This window comes from Schistocerca americana, chromosome X (assembly GCF_021461395.2).
Source record: "Schistocerca americana isolate TAMUIC-IGC-003095 chromosome X, iqSchAmer2.1, whole genome shotgun sequence".
NCBI classification, from domain to species: Eukaryota; Metazoa; Arthropoda; class Insecta; order Orthoptera; family Acrididae; genus Schistocerca; species Schistocerca americana.
In genome coordinates this window covers 874995250-875013304 of record NC_060130.1, presented here as the reverse complement: position 1 = coordinate 875013304, position 18055 = coordinate 874995250, and positions in this window count along the sequence as shown.

Genomic DNA, 18055 nt, shown 5'->3' with positions numbered 1-18055 from the left:
TACCCTCTTGAACCCAACGATTCCATATTCTGCTAACAGTCATTGGATCTCGACCAACGCGAGCAGCAATGTCGCGATACGATAAACCGCAATCGCGATAGGCTACAATCCGAACTTTATCAAAGTCCTTACACGAGGCATCACAACAACGGTTCACCAGGGAACGCCGGTCAACTGCTGCTTGTGTATGAGAAATCGGTTGGAAACTTTCCTCATGTCAGCACGTTGTAGGTGTCACCACCGGCGCCAACCTTGTGTGAATGCTCTGAAAAGCTAATCATTTGCATATCACAGCATCTTCTTCCTGTTGGTTAAATTTCGCGTCTGTAGCACATCATCTTCGTGGTGTACCAATTTTAATGGCCAGTAGTGCACGTTTTTGCGTACAGGAAGCTCGTTCCAACAGAAACTACAGCATACTTTGCCGTTTACATTGCGAATTCTCCGTCTGAGCTATCATCGGGACAAAAAGGCAGAACTACCTGACGCAGTTATAAGCTAACTTAGCGGTAAGGTGTTCGCCCGTCAAGCGAAAGTGTGTTACTTTTCGGTTCTAATCTCGCCGGTTACAAGGTTTTTACCTTTTCTGTGAAAGAGCCACTAGCATGCAGATCGAAAATCAGTAATGAAATCCTAAAGGCTACTTCTCCCAAATATGTTTTGTCGCTACCGTGATTCAGTGCTCTGTATATCTAAAGGTGAAAAACCTGTTGAAATGAACACTTGACAGCGCCTGTTCTGCTTCTGTCAACTGTATTGACTTAATTGTGGCACTGAATTATCTGTTAACTGGATTTTATTATACATCTACTACTACTGTTACGTTTACATACCTTCGTGGTAGTCCTGTAACGCTTTTTCACTATGACTGGATTGGACAAAGACGCAGACCGTTTCGAAGCCGAAAGCGCATATTATCATGCTAATTCGCGACAATTTTGGATACTCTGTTTAATTAAAAAAGACATTTTTCACAACGTTATCATGATAAGTTGTAATTCAGCTGTGTTAGCACAGTCATACTAAATAGCCATATTTCATTAGTTTATTGCACAGAGCAGATAAATACAAGAAATAAATTAATCAGCAGCAGTACAGTCTCCCACATTATCTAAAATAGCCTGACAATGTTCAGACGGTTTTTCAACTTCACGCTTGTAGGCAATATGTTGACAGCACGTCGTCTCCTTGCATAAGTAGGATTCTCAGCCACATATGTAGTAGCTCACTGAAACAGGGCATTTTTCCAGAGAGACTGAAATATGCTATTGATAAGCCATTGCATAAAAAGGGGATAGATATGATGCTAACAACTACCGCCCAATATCACTTCTGTCAGCTTTATCCAAAATTCTTGAAAAAGTAATGTATTCAAGAGTAGCATCACATACACTCCTGGAAATTGAAATAAGAACACCGTGAATTCATTGTCCCAGGAAGGGGAAACTTTATTGACACATTCCTGGGGTCAGATACATCACATGATCACACTGACAGAACCACAGGCACATAGACACAGGCAACAGAGCATGCACAATGTCGGCACTAGTACAGTGTATATCCACCTTTCGCAGCAATGCAGGCTGCTATTCTCCCATCGAGACGATCGTAGAGATGCTGGATGTAGTCCTGTGGAACGGCTTGCCATGCCATTTCCACCTGGCGCCTCAGTTGGACCAGCGTTCGTGCTGGACGTGCAGACTGCGTGAGACGACGCTTCATCCAGTCCCAAACATGCTCAATGGGGGACAGAGCCGGAGATCTTGCTGGCCAGGGTAGTTGACTTACACCTTCTAGAGCACGTAGGGTGGCACGGGATACATGCGGACGTGCATTGTCCTGTTGGAACAGCAAGTTCCCTTGCCGGTCTAGGAATGGTAGAACGATGGGTTCGATGACGGTTTGGATGTTCCGTGCACTATTCAGTGTCCCCTCGACGATCACCAGTGGTGTACGGCCAGTGTAGGAGATCGCTCCCCACACCATGATGCCGGGTGTTGGCCCTGTGTGCCTCGGTCATATGCAGTCCTGATTGTGGCGCTCACCTGCACGGCGCCAAACACGCATACGACCATCATTGTCACCAAGGCAGAAGCGACTCTCATCGCTGAAGACGACACGTCTCCATTCGTCCCTCCATTCACGCCTGTCGCGACACCACTGGAGGCGGGCTGCACGATGTTGGGGCGTGAGCGGAAGACGGCCTAACGGTGTGCGGGACCGTAGCCCAGCTTCAAGGAGACGGTTGCGAATGGTCCTCGCCGATACCCCAGGAGCAACAGTGTCCCTAATTTGCTGGGAAGTGGCGGTGCGGTCCCCTACGGTACTGTGTAGGATCCTATGGTCTTGGCGTGCATCAGTGCGTCGCTGCGGTCCGGTCCCAGGTCGACGGGCACGTGCGCCTTCCGCCGACCACTGGCGACAACATCGATGTACTGTGGAGACCTCACGCCCCACGTGTTGAGCAATTCGGCGGTACGTCCACCCGGCCTCCCGCATGCCCACTATACTCCCTCGCTCAAAGTCCGTCAACTGCACATACGGTTCACGTCCACACTGTCGCGGCATGCTACCAGTGTTAAAGACTGCGATGGAGCTCCGTATGCCACGGCAAACTGGCTGACACTGACGGCGGCGGTGCACAAATGCTGCGCAGCTAGCGCCATTCGACGGCCAACACCGCGGTTCCTGGTGTGTCCGCTGTGCCGTGCGTGTGATCATTGCTTGTACAGCCCTCTCGCAGTGTCCGGAGCAAGTATGGTGGGTCTGACACACCGATGTCAATGTGTTCTTTTTTCCATTTCCAGGAGTGTATTTGTAAATATGAAGTACTAACAAAATGTGAATTTGGTTTTCAGATAGGGTTTTCATCAGAAAATGCTATACAGGGTGTTACAAAAAGGTACGGCCAAACTTTCAGTAAACATTCCTCACACACAAATAAAGAAAAGATGTTATGTGGACATGTGTCCGGAAACGCTTAATTTCCATGTTAGAGCTCATTTTAGTTTCGTCAGTATGTTCTTCCACCTACGCTCAATGGAGCACGTTATCATGATTTCATACGTGATACTCTACCTGTGCTGCTAGAACATGTGCCTTCACAAGTACGACACGACATGTGGTTCATGCACGATGGAGCTCCTGCACATTTCAGTCGAAGTGTTCGCACGCTTCTCAACAACAGATTCGGTGACCGATGGATTGGTAGAAGCGGACCAATTCCATGGCCTCCACGCTCTCCTGACCTCAACCCTCTTGACTTTCATTTAGGGGGGCATTTGAAAGCTCTTGTCTACGTAACCCCGGTACCAAATGTAGAGACTCTTCGTGCTCGTATTGTGGACGGCTGTGAAACAATACACCATTCTCCAGGTCTGCATCAGCGCATCAGGGATTCCATGCGACGGAGGGTGGATGCATGTATCCTCGCTAACGGAGGACATTTTGAACATTTCCCGTAACAAAGTGTTTGAAGTCACGCTGGTACGTTCTGTTGCTGTGTGTTTCCATTCCATGATTAATGTGATTTTAAGAGAAGTAAGAAAATGAGCTCTAACATGGAAAGTAAGCGTTTCCGGACACATGTCCACAAAACGTATTTTCTTTCTTTGTGTGTGAGGAATGTTTCCTGAAAGTTTGGCCTTACCTTTTTGTAACACCCTGTATATGTTTTCACTGATCAAATATGAGATGCATTGAATAACCGAACATCACCCATTGGGATATTTTGTGATCTCTCAAAGGCTTTTGGTTGTGTGAATCATGAAATTCTTCTAGATAAGCTTAAGTATTGTGGTATGAGTGGGACAGTGTATAAATGGTTTAATTCATACTTAACTGGAAGACTGCAGAAGGTTGAAATTAACAGTACAGATAGTCTGCAAAAACCAGCAGAATCCTCTAACTGGGGAGGTATCAAGAATGGTGTCCCACAGGGTTCAGTCTTGTGTCCCTTATTGTTCTAAATATATTTTAGCGACTTGGCACTCTATATTCATGAAGATGCAAAGTTAGTTCTTTTTGCTGATGATACAAGTATAGCAATCACACCCAAGAAGCAAGAATCAGCTGAGGAAATTGCAAATAATGTCTTCCAGAAAATTATGAAGTCGTTCTCTGCAAATGGACTCTCACTAAATTTTGTGAAAACACAGTTTATACAATTCTGTATAGCAAATGGCATGACACCAATTGATAAATATAGACTTTGAACGGAAGTCTGTTGCTAAGGTAGAATACTCAACATTTCTGAGTGTGTACATTGACGAGAAATTGAATTGGAAGAAACACATTGGTGATCTGCTGAAACTGTTAGATTCAGCTACTTAGACATATTGCAAATTTTGTTGATAAACATATCAGTAAATTAGCTTACTATGCCTATTTTCATTCACTGCTTTCATATGGCGTCATATTTTGGGGCAATTCGTCATTAAGAGAGAAAGTATTCATTGCAAAGAAGCGTGTAATCAGAATAATAGCTGGAGCCCACCCAAGATTACCTTGCATACATTTATTTAAGGAACTCGGGATATTCACAGAACCTTCGCAATAAATATATTCACTTATGAAATTTGTCATTAATAACCCATCCCAATTCAAAAAAGCAGCGAATTGCATAGCTACAACACTAGAAGAAAGGATGATATTCACTATTCTGGATTACATCTCACTTTGGCACAGAAAGGGGTGAATTATGCTGCCACAAAAATCTTTGATCATTTGCCAAATAGTATTAAAAGTCTGACAGATAGCCAACCAACATTTAAAAGCAAATTAAAAGAATTTCTGAATGACAACTCCTTCTACTCAATAGTTGAATTCTTAGATATGAAGTAAACACTGTAAAAAAAAAAAATATTATGTGTGAAGAAAACTTATGTTAAAGTGACCAGTTCCACATCATTACGAAATGTCGTATTCATGATCGATGGAACAAGAATTAATGTAATGTAATGTATGTTACGTTGCCTTAACAGACAGTGAAGCTGTGCGGTTCCGCATAACGATGAGGCGAAGGGGCTCGCGAATACCGCCACCGACTGTACATGACCGCAGGAGAGGAGCTATTTCATCGTCACAAGCTGAAAAGAACATAGTTCTTATACATTCTGGACTGTCACATTCGTCTATATTAAATGACTTAAGTTTCTTCGCTACACTGAGTTTATCTACGTCTAAATTATTCTTGTTAGCAGTTTTTCTTTTCGGAATTCTTAATATTTACTGCATCTTCTTTGATGAAGGAATTTGTAGAAAACTTATTTATTTACACCGATTTAGTGATGCTGTCACGATAACATGGTCATTGCTATCATGTAGTGAATGTATTGATTGTGTTCTGCAGCTGGTATAGTTCACGTACGACTAGAATCACATTCGATTTTCTGCTAGGATCGTGACAGTTTCGTTGCGAAAACAATTATAAGTATCTCGCTCAGAAGTCCGCATCAAACTCCAAGCTTCTGTGAAACATTTCCAATCAAGGAGATTTTACGGTCTTTTAAATCTGACATGCTATTTTCCGGGCTTCTGCAATACCGTCCCAATTGTGTACCATGGGAGATCGGTTCGTTCTCTTACTAACATATGTTGTTGTTGTTGTTGTCTTCAGTCCTGAGACTGGTTTGATGCAGCTCTCCATGCTACTCTATCCTGTGCAAGCTTCTTCATCTCCCAGTACCTACTGCAGCCTACATCCTTCTGAATCTGTTTAGTGTATTAATCTCTTGGTCTACCTCTACGATTTTTACCCTCCACGCTGCCCTCCAAAACTAAATTGGTGATCCCTTGATGCCTCAGAACATATCCTACCAACCGGTCCCTTCTTCTTGTCAAGTTGTGCCACAAATCCTCTTCTCCCCAAATCTGTTCAATACCTCCTCATTAGTTATGTGATCTACCCATCTAATCTTCAGCATTCTTCTGTAGCACCACATTTCGAAAGCTTCTATTCTCTTCTTGTCCAAACTGGTTATCGTCCATGTTTCACTTCCATACATGGCTACGCTCCATACAAATACTTTCAGAAACGACTTCCTGACACTTAAATCTATACTCCATGTTAACAAATTTCTCTTCTTCAGAAACGCTTTCCTTGCCGTTGCCAGTCTACATTTTATATCCTCTCTACTTCGACCATCCTCAGTTATTTTGCTCCCCAGATAGCAAAACTCCTTTACTACTTTAAGTGTCTCATTTCCTAATCTAATTCCCTCAGCATCACCCGACTTAATTCGACTACATTCCAATATCCCCGTTTTGCTTTTGTTGATCTTCATCTAATACCCTTCTTTCATGACACTGTCCATTCCGTTCAACTGCTCTTCCAAGTCCTTTGCTGTCTCTGACAGAATTACAATGTCATCGGCAAACCTCAAAGTTTTTATTTCTTCTCCATGGATTTTAATACCTATTCCGAATTTTTCTTTTGTTTCCTTCACTGCTTGCTCAATATACAGATTGAACAACATCGGGGAGAGGCTACAACACTGTCTCACTCCCCTCCCAACCGACGCTTCCCTTTCATGCCCCTCGACTCCTATAACTGCCATCTGGTTTCTGTACAAATTGTAAATAGCCTTTCGCTCTCTGTATTTTACCCCTGCCAACTTCAGAATTTGAAAGAGAGTATTCCAGTCAACATTGTCAAAAGCTTTCTCTAAGTTTTCCTTTCCTTAATTTAGCTTCTAAGATAAGTCGTAGGGTCAGTATTGCCTCACGTGTTCCAATATTTCTACGGAATCCAAACTGATCTTCCCCGAGGTCGGCTTCTACCAGTTTTTCCATTCGTCTGTAAAGAATTCGTGTTAGTATTTTGCATCCGTGACTTATTAAACTGATTGTTCTCTAATTTTTACATCTGTCAGCAAATGCTTTCTTTGGGATTGAAATTATTATATTCTTCTTGAAGTCTGAGGGTATTTCGCCTGTCTCATACATCTTGCTCACCAGATGGTAGAGTTTTGTCAGGACTGGCTCTCCCAAGGCCGTCAGTAGTTCTAATGGAATGTTGTCTACTCCCGGGGCCTTGTTTCGACTCAGGTGTTTCAGTGCTCTGTCAAACTCTTCACGCAGTATCGCATCTCCCATTTCATCTTCATCTACATCCTCTTCCATTTCCATTACATTTGCCTCAAGTACATTTCCCTTTTATAGACCCTCTATACACTCCTTCCACCTTTCTACTTTCCCTTCTTTGCTTAGAACTGGGTTTCCATCTGAGCCCTTGATATTCATACAAGTGGTTCTCTTTTCTTCAAAGGTCTCTTTAATTTTCCTGTAGGCAGTATCTATCTTACCCCTAGTGAGATAAGCCTCTACATCCTTACGTTCGTCTTCCAGCCATCCCTGCTTAGCCATTTTGCACTTCCTGTCGATCTCATTTTTGAGACGTTTGTATTCCTTTTTGCCTGCTTCATTTACTGCATTTTTTATATTTTCTCCTTTCATCAATTAAATTCAATATTTTTTCTGTTACCCAAGGATTTCTACTAGCCCTCGTCTTTTTACCTACTAGATCCTCTGCTGCCTTCACTACTTCATCTCTCAAAGCTACCCATTCTTCTTCTACTGTATTTCTTTCCCCCATTCCTGTCAATTGTTCCCTTATGCTCTCCCTGAAACTCTGTACAACCTCTGGTTTAGTCAGTTTACCCAGGTCCCATCTCCTTAAATTCCCACCTTTTTGCAGTTCCTTCAGTTTTAATCTACAGTTCATAACCAATAGATTGTGGTCAGAGTCCACATCTGCCCCTGGAAATGTCTTACATTCTATTGAATTCCAGTCCCCCATGACTATTAAATTTTCCTCTCCTTTCACTATCTGAATAATTTCTTTTATTTCGTCATACATTTCTTCAATTTCGTCGTCATCTGCAGAGCTAGTTGGCATATAAACTTGTACTACTGTAGTAAGCGTGGACTTCGTGTCTATCTTGGCCACAATAATGCGTTCACTATGCTGTTTGTAGTACCTTACCCGCATTCCTACTTTTTTATTCATTATTAAACCGGCTCCTGCATTACCCCTATTTGATTTTGTATTTATAACCCTGTATTGGCGTGACCAAAAGTCTTGTTCCTCCTGCCAGCGAACTTCACTAGTTCCTACTATATCTAACTTTAACCTATCCATTTCCCTTTTTAAATTTTCTAACCTACCTGCTCGATTAAGGGATCTGACATTTCATGCTCAGATCCGTAGAACGCCAGTTGAACGCCAGTTTTCTTTCTCACTCACATATTTGATATGAAATTATGGCTGCTATCGACACTATTTCTTTAAATTTAATCCATTTCTGTAGCATTCATGACGCTCTCTATCTGCTCAGGATTGGTTGTTGCTAATAGGTTGTACCGCTCCTCCCTCTATTTTACTAACGCCTTTTCTTGTTTATTTTTGTGGTTATCAGACTATCGGACACAGGAATGGGAGCTTTACATAGAGATCTCGCTTCATTACGAAAATGATCTAACCTTGTGCTTAAGACGTATATGTATCTTTTATACGTTGTAAATATTGAACTTCTTTAATGAAAGAATGAAAAATGTCACTTTGAAATAATAAAAGCACAAATCAAATTACTTTGGTTTGTTGGTCCTTCTGCACTTAACATACTTCTCTTACAATGTCTGCGTTCATACAGACCCGTTAAACAGCTGTGCTGGTTCCACATCCACAATGAAGTAACTATTGCTATGTGGCATTTGACATTACTTAACTTGTAATCACTGAGCACAGAAGCCTTTCCATTAACGCTCTACTGTTAGTACGTTTCTCCACGACAGTTACTGATTCTCAAACACAACACTGTATCCACCACACATCTCGTAATTAATCCCAAGCGCCTTTCCGAGAAATAACTGAAATACTTTTCTTCTACAAACCGACCTAACACGTTGAACTATTAATTCCACTTTCTATAAAATTCTGCACACTGCTTATCCACGACGCTGCGGCCTGGGACCGATTCTTCTCCCCAAGCCAAGAGGGTCCGTTACCACTAGCACGAGCGCTTTGTTATTATATAGCAAGACAATGCTCCCTCATAGGAAATGGCACACTCGGCTCCGAAAGTCCCAGAAGTCAGCGATAAGTAAGGAGTACAATATCGATATACGGGGTGAGTCAAGAAGATATGCAAATAATTTAATACGTTATTCTACAAGTAAAACTAAAGAAAAAAGTTCATATAAACATAGGTCCGCAAATGTTTAGTTACGGAATTACGGCTAATAAAAGATTTTGCCTGAAATTTAGAAACTTCGCTAATATGAAACCATCGCAAAACTGTACGAGGTTAAAGTAAAGCACGATTTCCATGCATTTTGTTGTTATTGGTCTGGTGAATCTAATAAAACATGTCCCAGACGTGTATGTACAGTAGTTTTCCAGAATATCCAGATAAGCAAATAAGTAATTTCGTAAAATTTTTAATTTATTAACTATTTGGCCCAATTTGTTTTTTAAATTTCAGATAACTGCACAAAATTTTCAACAGGAGTTGTAGAGAATTTAATTTTGGAAAAATGTTCAAAAACGTCTCCACCGAGTTTAATGTGTTTTACTGCACGCGTATGAACAGAATTTTTTGCTCGTTTCAGTTTCACAATGTTGTTCTTCATTTCGTCTATTGCATTCATAATGCGAGCAAGTAATGCTTCTTCACTTAAATACACTGTTGTTATTGAATTCTTTCACTGAACAATACAGAAAATTAACTCGTTTCATGGTTAGGAAACGACTGAAACAGTTCACTAACTGTTGCCACCAATGACATAAACGTTTCTACGTCCTTAATGGAAAGTAAACAAATTTACTCGTATAATAATCTTTGCTTCCCTGGATGTTCTGGAAAACTACTGCAGATGCGCATCTGGGACATGTTGTATTAGATTCACCAGACCCATAACAATAAAATAAATGGAAATCGTGCTTTACTTTAACCTCGTACAGGTTTGCGATGGCTTCATATTAACGAAGTTACTGAATTTCATGCAAAATATTTTATTGGGTATAACTCCATAACTAAACATTTTTGGCGACCTATGTTTATATGAACTTTTTCCTTTTGTTTTACTTGTAGAATAACATATCATAATATTTGCATATATTCGTGAATCACCCTGCATTATCACTTCAAACATTGCAGTACTCCTTATATTCCCCGCGGTAGATTTCAAAAAAGTTTTTGAAAATCCTGAGAGAAAGAAAACGAAATCCCACAGCAAAAACAAATAATTGATGAACAAACCAGCAAATTTTCCAACACGTGATATTATGACACAACAGAAATATCATGTACGCCTCACATTCTCTCATACTGTAACGTAGAAAATTGTTACGAGTTGTCGTCTTGAAAGGGTACAGTACCGCCCGACGTTGAAAATAGGTACAACATACTTCATTATTTTTGTCAGAAGAACACATTTTTTTGTAAAATAACTCAATTTCAATTAATACAGCGAAGCTGGATACCAGTGTGGGAAAGAATGACAATTTATTTATTTAATTGATCACATGTGCACTCCCACAAAGTAAATCCCTACATCCAGTTTGGTGAGATCTGTGAAATGAATGAATGTATGGTCGTCTGCTAACCGCAGATAGTGAATGTGAATATATGATCATCTTTGAGTCGATCCTTTGGCCACCTTTGGTGGGACCAAAGAGATGAAATTTGCCTGAGCTTTGAGCGCCTGAAATGTGGCTGACCAATGCGGTAGAAAGGTGCTCCCCCACTTCGACAGAGGTGGGAGAGAACCTCAAGAACGGCCATGTTTCGGCACTCTGCCGCTGGATCTTGTGCTGTTGAGACCTGTTTTAGTTGTGCTCCGTAATGACGAAAGAGTGGAGACATGGTATGCATGTGGAATATTTAAGAGTAGTTTGAAATATTAATTTCTCTATTTCAGGAACTTTTGTGGGGAGAATTAAATGTCAGGCAGGTAATATTAATGGGATTGTAGTAATCTTCGGAAGTGACCAATGGTCACAATGAAACCACGTGTAGCAATAAGTTGAAATACTTCCGTGTGCTTAAGTTAAGCTGAATTACTAACGTGTGTACAATAAGTTGAAAGATTTAAGAAATAGCGTGTGTACCATAAGTTGAAATATTTAAGAAATGGCGTGTGCAGGACTTGAAATTAGAGACGAGTACTTCCACATGGTGAGTACTGTGTGAGTCTCAAACTGTGTATGAGACAAAAGATAAAGAGAAGTACTCGTCCATGGTATCAGTTGAGGACTCGCGTGTGTGATGAATACGTTCTTAATATTACTTTGCGTGATATGATTCCGTGTGACGCCAGATTCAAACTCTGAGAGAGAAGCAAGGTGAGTCGGCCGTCTATCCAGCAACGCCACTTGGCTTGCATTGCACAGGAAGACGTGCAAATATCTCCAGAGTTCATAGTAGGAAAGTAGAATTATGAAGTGGGGCAGTGTCGTGTGAAACTGGGATAAATATTAATTGAAGTGGGAAAGCTGAAAGTGATAATGTTGTGACTATTCTCTGTGTAGTATTTCATGTTATAGTGTGGTGTATGTCATGTAATTTGGGTATGTGTGGTTTGCATGGGAGAGTCGCGAGGTAGTTTCAAAAGATTAGTGGGTTATGCTTGTTCCTTCGGTACCGCTCGGTCTGGAGGAAAGTTTAGTGATGATGATTGTGAGAGTCGAAGCGTGAGGTATAATAAAAGATCCACCATCCTATCCAGAAAGTGCACTTAGCGTTAAAAGTAATTACGAGACCATAATATAGAGATTCACCATTGTAAAGCCATGCCCACTGGGCGGAATTTCTTATGTGTTATTGTTGTAGGTTGTAGAATTTGTGCGTTTAGGTTAGAGAATTTATCGGAATAAATAAGATAGTGAAAAGAAAAATATTGGTGGACTTTTCCTTCGAAGTGTATGTTGTCATAATGTCCCGAATTTATAGTGTGTGCGCCATTCATATTCAGTGCGGTGGCCATGTGTTGACAAAAGCCGTTAAATAAAAGACAAAAAGAAAATGTGGTATTGCCAGTGCGTAGTGTACAGTCAGAGTTCTGTAAATTACTGATAGTCAGATGCGTGTTTCCGTTGCGTATTAATCATATAGGAGGATAACTTGTAACTTAAGTGTGAGTACTAGAGTTCATGTTACTATATAAGTAAGAATGAATCCACTCGCTTGGCAGACCACTCATCTTGCAGGCCTGACTGCTTGATGCCACAGTATGAGCAAGGCATGTGGGTGCCTCTCAATCTTGCATTGAAAGCGTACTTGCCGTGGAGCCGAGAGGTTAGCAGATTTTGGTTCTCACGCTGGCACAGCTGACGCTGGCCAGTGTACTTGACTGACGCTGAGTGCAATACGTTACACATACTATTCATGTATGTTAAGAAGTACTATTAAATATTAATCGACCTTTTTCTTACCTAGTATACCAAATTCTATGGGAAACACAACCATGCCGTTAAAATTTGAAATCAATAACGTCAATACTTTCGGATATATAAATTTTTATCTAAAACACATAATAACTATGAAACTTGAGATAGGGGCTGTAATGTATTCAATTATAGTATCAATTGAAACTACAGACAAGAGGATAGGTTCACATACTCTAATCTTCTTTGAACTTCTTTAGTTTCATTACCACAGATTTCGTACGTAATTAAAAGTACTTTGGAAAATTATTATTTCGTCGTTTTGGTTGTGTGAGTGTTTTGTAGAGAGTGAGAGAGTGAACGGATGACATACGTAAAGTGATAAAATGATATTTTATTAGAACTACGTAAGTGTATGCATGAGAAACTTGTGCAGTAGGGGAATTTGTGACGTACGTCCGAGTGAGTTTGAATTTGTAAAAGGCAGCCAGAAGGGGCGTTGAGTGTTAAATTTATTAATAATTTATTTTGTGGGAATAAATCCTATTTTGTTTTCATTAAATTTTATTTAGTTTCGGAGTTACGAGATTTCTAGTCTAAATTACTTGCGGTAATCAGGTTGACTGACATCAGAAATACCGCGCGTATAGTAGTGCTCGAGATGATCTGATCGGCTGCTTAACATATTAGCCAATAGGAAATCCCCATGTCCCGTGCGTTTGAGTAGCGCTTTCAAACTTGCCAACTTTTACGGTTCAACCGTTAAATTTACAGGAGTTGCAGCATTTTACAGTTTTACGGATGCACGGTGTCATTTTACGACTTCGCGGACAAAAATTTGAAACGTAAACATTCATTAATCACCCCACTTCCGTAAAATCGACTGCTTACTTGGGTTGAAGGCAAATCGGCGATAGTCGATAATTTATTCTTTGATTTGATTGGTACTTTTTACCGTGTGATGTTTGTGTCGTCATTGGAATTGAATTTTAACCCGGGATAACAGTTCTTCCATGGGAATTTTGCGTGTCGACAGACTCTGTTCCGCAAATTTTTTACGTCCTTTTTGGTGGAACTCAATGTGCCCTTAAGTGCGGCTGACCATCCTGGTGCCTTAAGAAAATGTTTCCCATATCAGAAGTTGCAAAGAAATATGACTGTGGTCGTACGAAAACGACATGCGTTGTAAATAAAATGGCAAAAAATGCATCATCTGATATTGTCAAGTGCCTTCAGAACGGATCATTTTCTTTGGCAACAGATGGAAGCAATGATACGAATGCCAAATTGTAGCCTGTTGTTGTTACATTCTATAATATTCCGCGGGAAAAAGTAGTGAGCAATGTGCTGTCCATACCAGCCGTAGACGAGGACTCAATAGGGCAAAACATAGGTAATCTGATGTTATAAGAGCTGAATTCTCGTAACATGAAAATTGGAAACTGTGTGGCTTTCTGTCCCGACAATGCTCCTGTTATGACAGGACACAAAAATGAAGTTTCAGCAGTTCTGAAGGAAGTTCAACCAGGAATTGCTGTTATAGGTTGCATTTGCCACCTGATTAATCTAGCAGCTGAAAAAGGTGCTGGAAGATTACCACTTAAAGTGGATGAGATCTTTGTTGGTATATTTTATTTGTTAGAGAAGAGTATCAAAAGAAAAAAACGGCTTCAGAAATTTTAGAACTTGTACAATAAAGAGGCAAAGAAAATTCTGAAGCATGTATGTAATAGGTAGTTTATCTTTAGGCAGATGTTTGGATAGATTACTGGACCAGCGGGATCCGCTTCATTCTTCAAGGAGGAAGTAATACGTATTATGCACCCAAAACATTTCCAAAAGGTTGACATCTTTCAGAATACCTATAGTTGGACGGATTGGATCCAAAGAGTATCAGAAGAAGAGAATTGTTGATTCTGCTGGTACACATGGCCCTAAAAGAATAGCACATTCTTCCAAATGTGACAGACCCATCCTAAAAAGTAAAACTTCTGCTACAACACGTGAGGAAAAATTTTTTCTATTCCCGTCCTCAAAATTGAACAAGGTCTTTTGCACTTTCCTTTGGGTGACTAGTCCTGTATTTGACAAACTGAATGTTGTCCTTCGGACTTCTTCCCCACAAGTTCAGTTTTTATTAGAACTTCTAATGGATTTGATAAAGCAGTATGTTAAGTAGTAGTAGTAGTAGTAGCTTTATTCTTCCATATATCTCTTTTTACAAGGATATAGGACATGTCAAATTATTTACACGTTTAGACCAATTTAAAAGAAGCTAATTGGTATACACATACAATTAAGACTTCTAGTTAAAGATAATCATTATATTCACTCCTGGTATACAATACTTTTCTTCAAATAATTTATTAAATAATGTAATGCCACACTCTTCATTCATATCTCACAATCAGTCACTGCACACACTACACACCCATTTTTTCATATTACTTTACTCACTGCACACACAAACACACACACACTGGTGATCTCTGGGCCATTTTCTGTACCGCAACCTCCCATTTGCTATCCTGAAAAACTGAGTCAGCATCCCTCTATAATCAGTGACATGTTGAGCTCAGAAAGTGGAAGTGGTGTTAATATTGTGCTATGCATAGCTTGGGAGCAAGTTTTTCTAGAAAAAGAAAAAAGAAGGAAAAAACGTAGTGTAAAGACGTTATGTCGAATGTTGGATGTTTTATAATCATCAATATTATTCATTTTATAACATTTTCTTTTACCAAAGCTCTACTGCGTTTTGTCTAAACAATCCTTCAATGTATAAAATGTATTGTATAACAGGTACTTTTTAGCTGCCTTTTTAAATAAGTGTATTTTTACAATTTCTTTAATCTCTTTTGGTAATTTATTGTACACTTTTATTCCTTGGTAGAAAATGATGTTTTTAGTTTTATGTTTATTTTTTCATGGTAAATATAATTTGAGTCTAGGTCTTGTTCCATGGTGATGGACAGAGCTGTTTGTGCAGCAATTACCAGTGTTATTTTCAATGTGTACAATTGACTGGTAAATGTATTCACACAGAGCAGTTAAAATCCCCACTGTTTTGAACAGTTATTTACAATGAGCTCGACTACTATTTTTGGTTATTATTCTTATGGCCCTTTTCTGGAATTTGAAAACAGTGTTCATATTTTGTGCATTTGTTTCCCAAAAAAGAATGCCATAGTTAAGAATTGAGTGTGCATATGAACAGTAGGTAACTAAAAGACACTGCATGTTACACACTGATGATAGGATTCTAAGGGCATAACATGCTGATGACATTCTGTTTGCAAGTACCTTTGTGTGTTCACACCACTTCAACTGAGAATCAATATTCATTCCTAGAAAATTTTGCATTTGTTACACAATCTATAGAGGTGCCATCTACATTTAATTCAACATTGTCATTTTCCCTCTTCAAACTGAAATTTATGACATTAGTTTTCTTTATGTTAAATGTCACTTTATGGCTTATTGACCAGTCGTAAACTTTCTTGACAGTTTCATTTGCTTTCTCTGCAAGGAGTTCTCTTGTTTTCCAAGTGACTATAATACTGCTGTCATCAGCAAAAAGAATTTTTTCACCATCAACAACACTACTGGGAAAGCCATTGATGTACACGGTGGTCCATCTGAAGTTTCAGATGAGATTATCTCGAAAACTATACATCGGCTAAAAATAGTGGGTAAGACAAGTTCGTAAGCTCAAAGGGGGACATCAAATGACACTATACGTAAACCCCAGCCCCCGCCCCCTTGGGTGGAATGGGAGAGCAACTTTTAAATTTTAAATGGGAAGACCCATTTTTTATTGTAGATTCGGATTCTCCATAAAAAGAGGAATCAAGTTTTGTCTGAAACATTTTTAAACCATTGACAGATGGCGCTGAAATCGAGAAAAAAGTAAAATTGGGGAAGAACTCCGATTTATTTGGAATTATCCGAGAAAGACGCATCAAATCGATAAAAAATGTGCACCAATTTTTCGTTACGCTAAATTAAGCTATTTTTGTACAAAATGTACTGTATCCTACTTTTAGCGTTACCCAGGAACAACGACATGGACGTAGTAGAATGATGTTCCCCTGGGGTGCTACATTATTGTGAGTCCCCTTGCCTCTCACATGCTGGGGTGGTTCATTAGTATGAGTCCCCTTGCCTCTAACAATTTGGGGTGCTTAATTAATGAAATTAGCCACGAAGAAATTGTTCAAAATTATCCCCATTTGCTTCAATGTATAAAGTCAATCGTCTGCGAAAGTTGTCCACAGTTTTGAGCAGCACATCCCGTGAGATGGCTACACACGCTTTTCGAATGCGTTGCTCCATATCGTTTCGGGTTGTGGGCTGTCTGTCACAAACAATATTTTTTAAATAACCTCACAAGAAAAAATCAGGAGATGTTAGGTCTGGTGAATGTGGAGGCTACTGAATTGGTCTGCCGTGTCCTATCCACTGACCAGGGTACCATAAATTTAAAACATTCCGCACATTTTTAACATAATGGGGAGCTGTTCTGTCCTGTTGGAACCACATTCGTTGCCTAGTTTTAAATCAATATCTTCCATTAGCTCCAACAAATCATCGCAGAGAAGTTGTAAATAAGATTCCCCAGTAACAAATGGCTCTGAGCACTATGGGACTTAACTGCCGAGGTCATCAGTCCCCCAGAACTTAGAACTACTTAAAACTAACTAACCTAAGGACATCACACACATCCATGCCCGAGGTAGGATTCGAACCTGCGACCGTAGCGGTCACGCGGTTCCAGACTGAAGCGCCTTTAACCGCACGGCCACAGCGGCCGGCTTGTAGGAGGATAGTGAGCCTTGTTTCGCTAAAGAATAATTTACTTTCGTCAGTTGATGCTTACAGTTTACAATCTGAAAGTGAAGTGACGTCTGATCGCACTGTATTGACCTTTGTACTGAGCCATAGTACGCAGTTTGGTCACGGTAGCGCCACAGTCGGGTGAGTAATGCAATTGTGAAGAGTCCCTCAACGAGATGTTAATACCATTCCGCCTCCCTCCATCAGAAACTGTTGCGGGTAGGATACATTTTGTAAAAAAAATAGCTTAATTTGGCGTAATGAAAGAATTGGTGCATATTTTGTATCGATCTGGTGCGTCCTTCTCGGGTCATTCTAAATAAATCGGAGTTCTTCCCCAATTTTAATTTTTCACGATTTCAGCGCCATCTGTCAATGGTTTAAAAATATTTTTCAGACAAAACTTGATTACTTTTTTATGGAGAATCCCAATCTGCAATAAAAAATGAGGGTTTCCATTTCAGACTTAAAAATTGTCCCCCGCCCCACCCAAGGGGTCGGGGGCTGGGGTTCACATGTAGTCTCATTTGATGTCCCCCTTTGATTTTACGAATTTGTCTCCCCCACTATTTTTACCCAATGTATAGTTTTCGAGATAACCTCATCCGAAATTTCAGATGGACCACCCTGTATATCAGGAATAGTATTTGTCCTAAACTGCTACCCCTTGGAACCCCTATATTAATGTATTTTGGTTCTGATAAGTGTTTTACTAAATGTTTATCTCTATTTGAAGTATGTGTTATCTCTATTCTTTGTACCCTATCTGCTAGGTATGATCAAAACCAGTCATTAGCTGCCCCTTTTATTCCTAATGACTCTAATTTATTTAATATA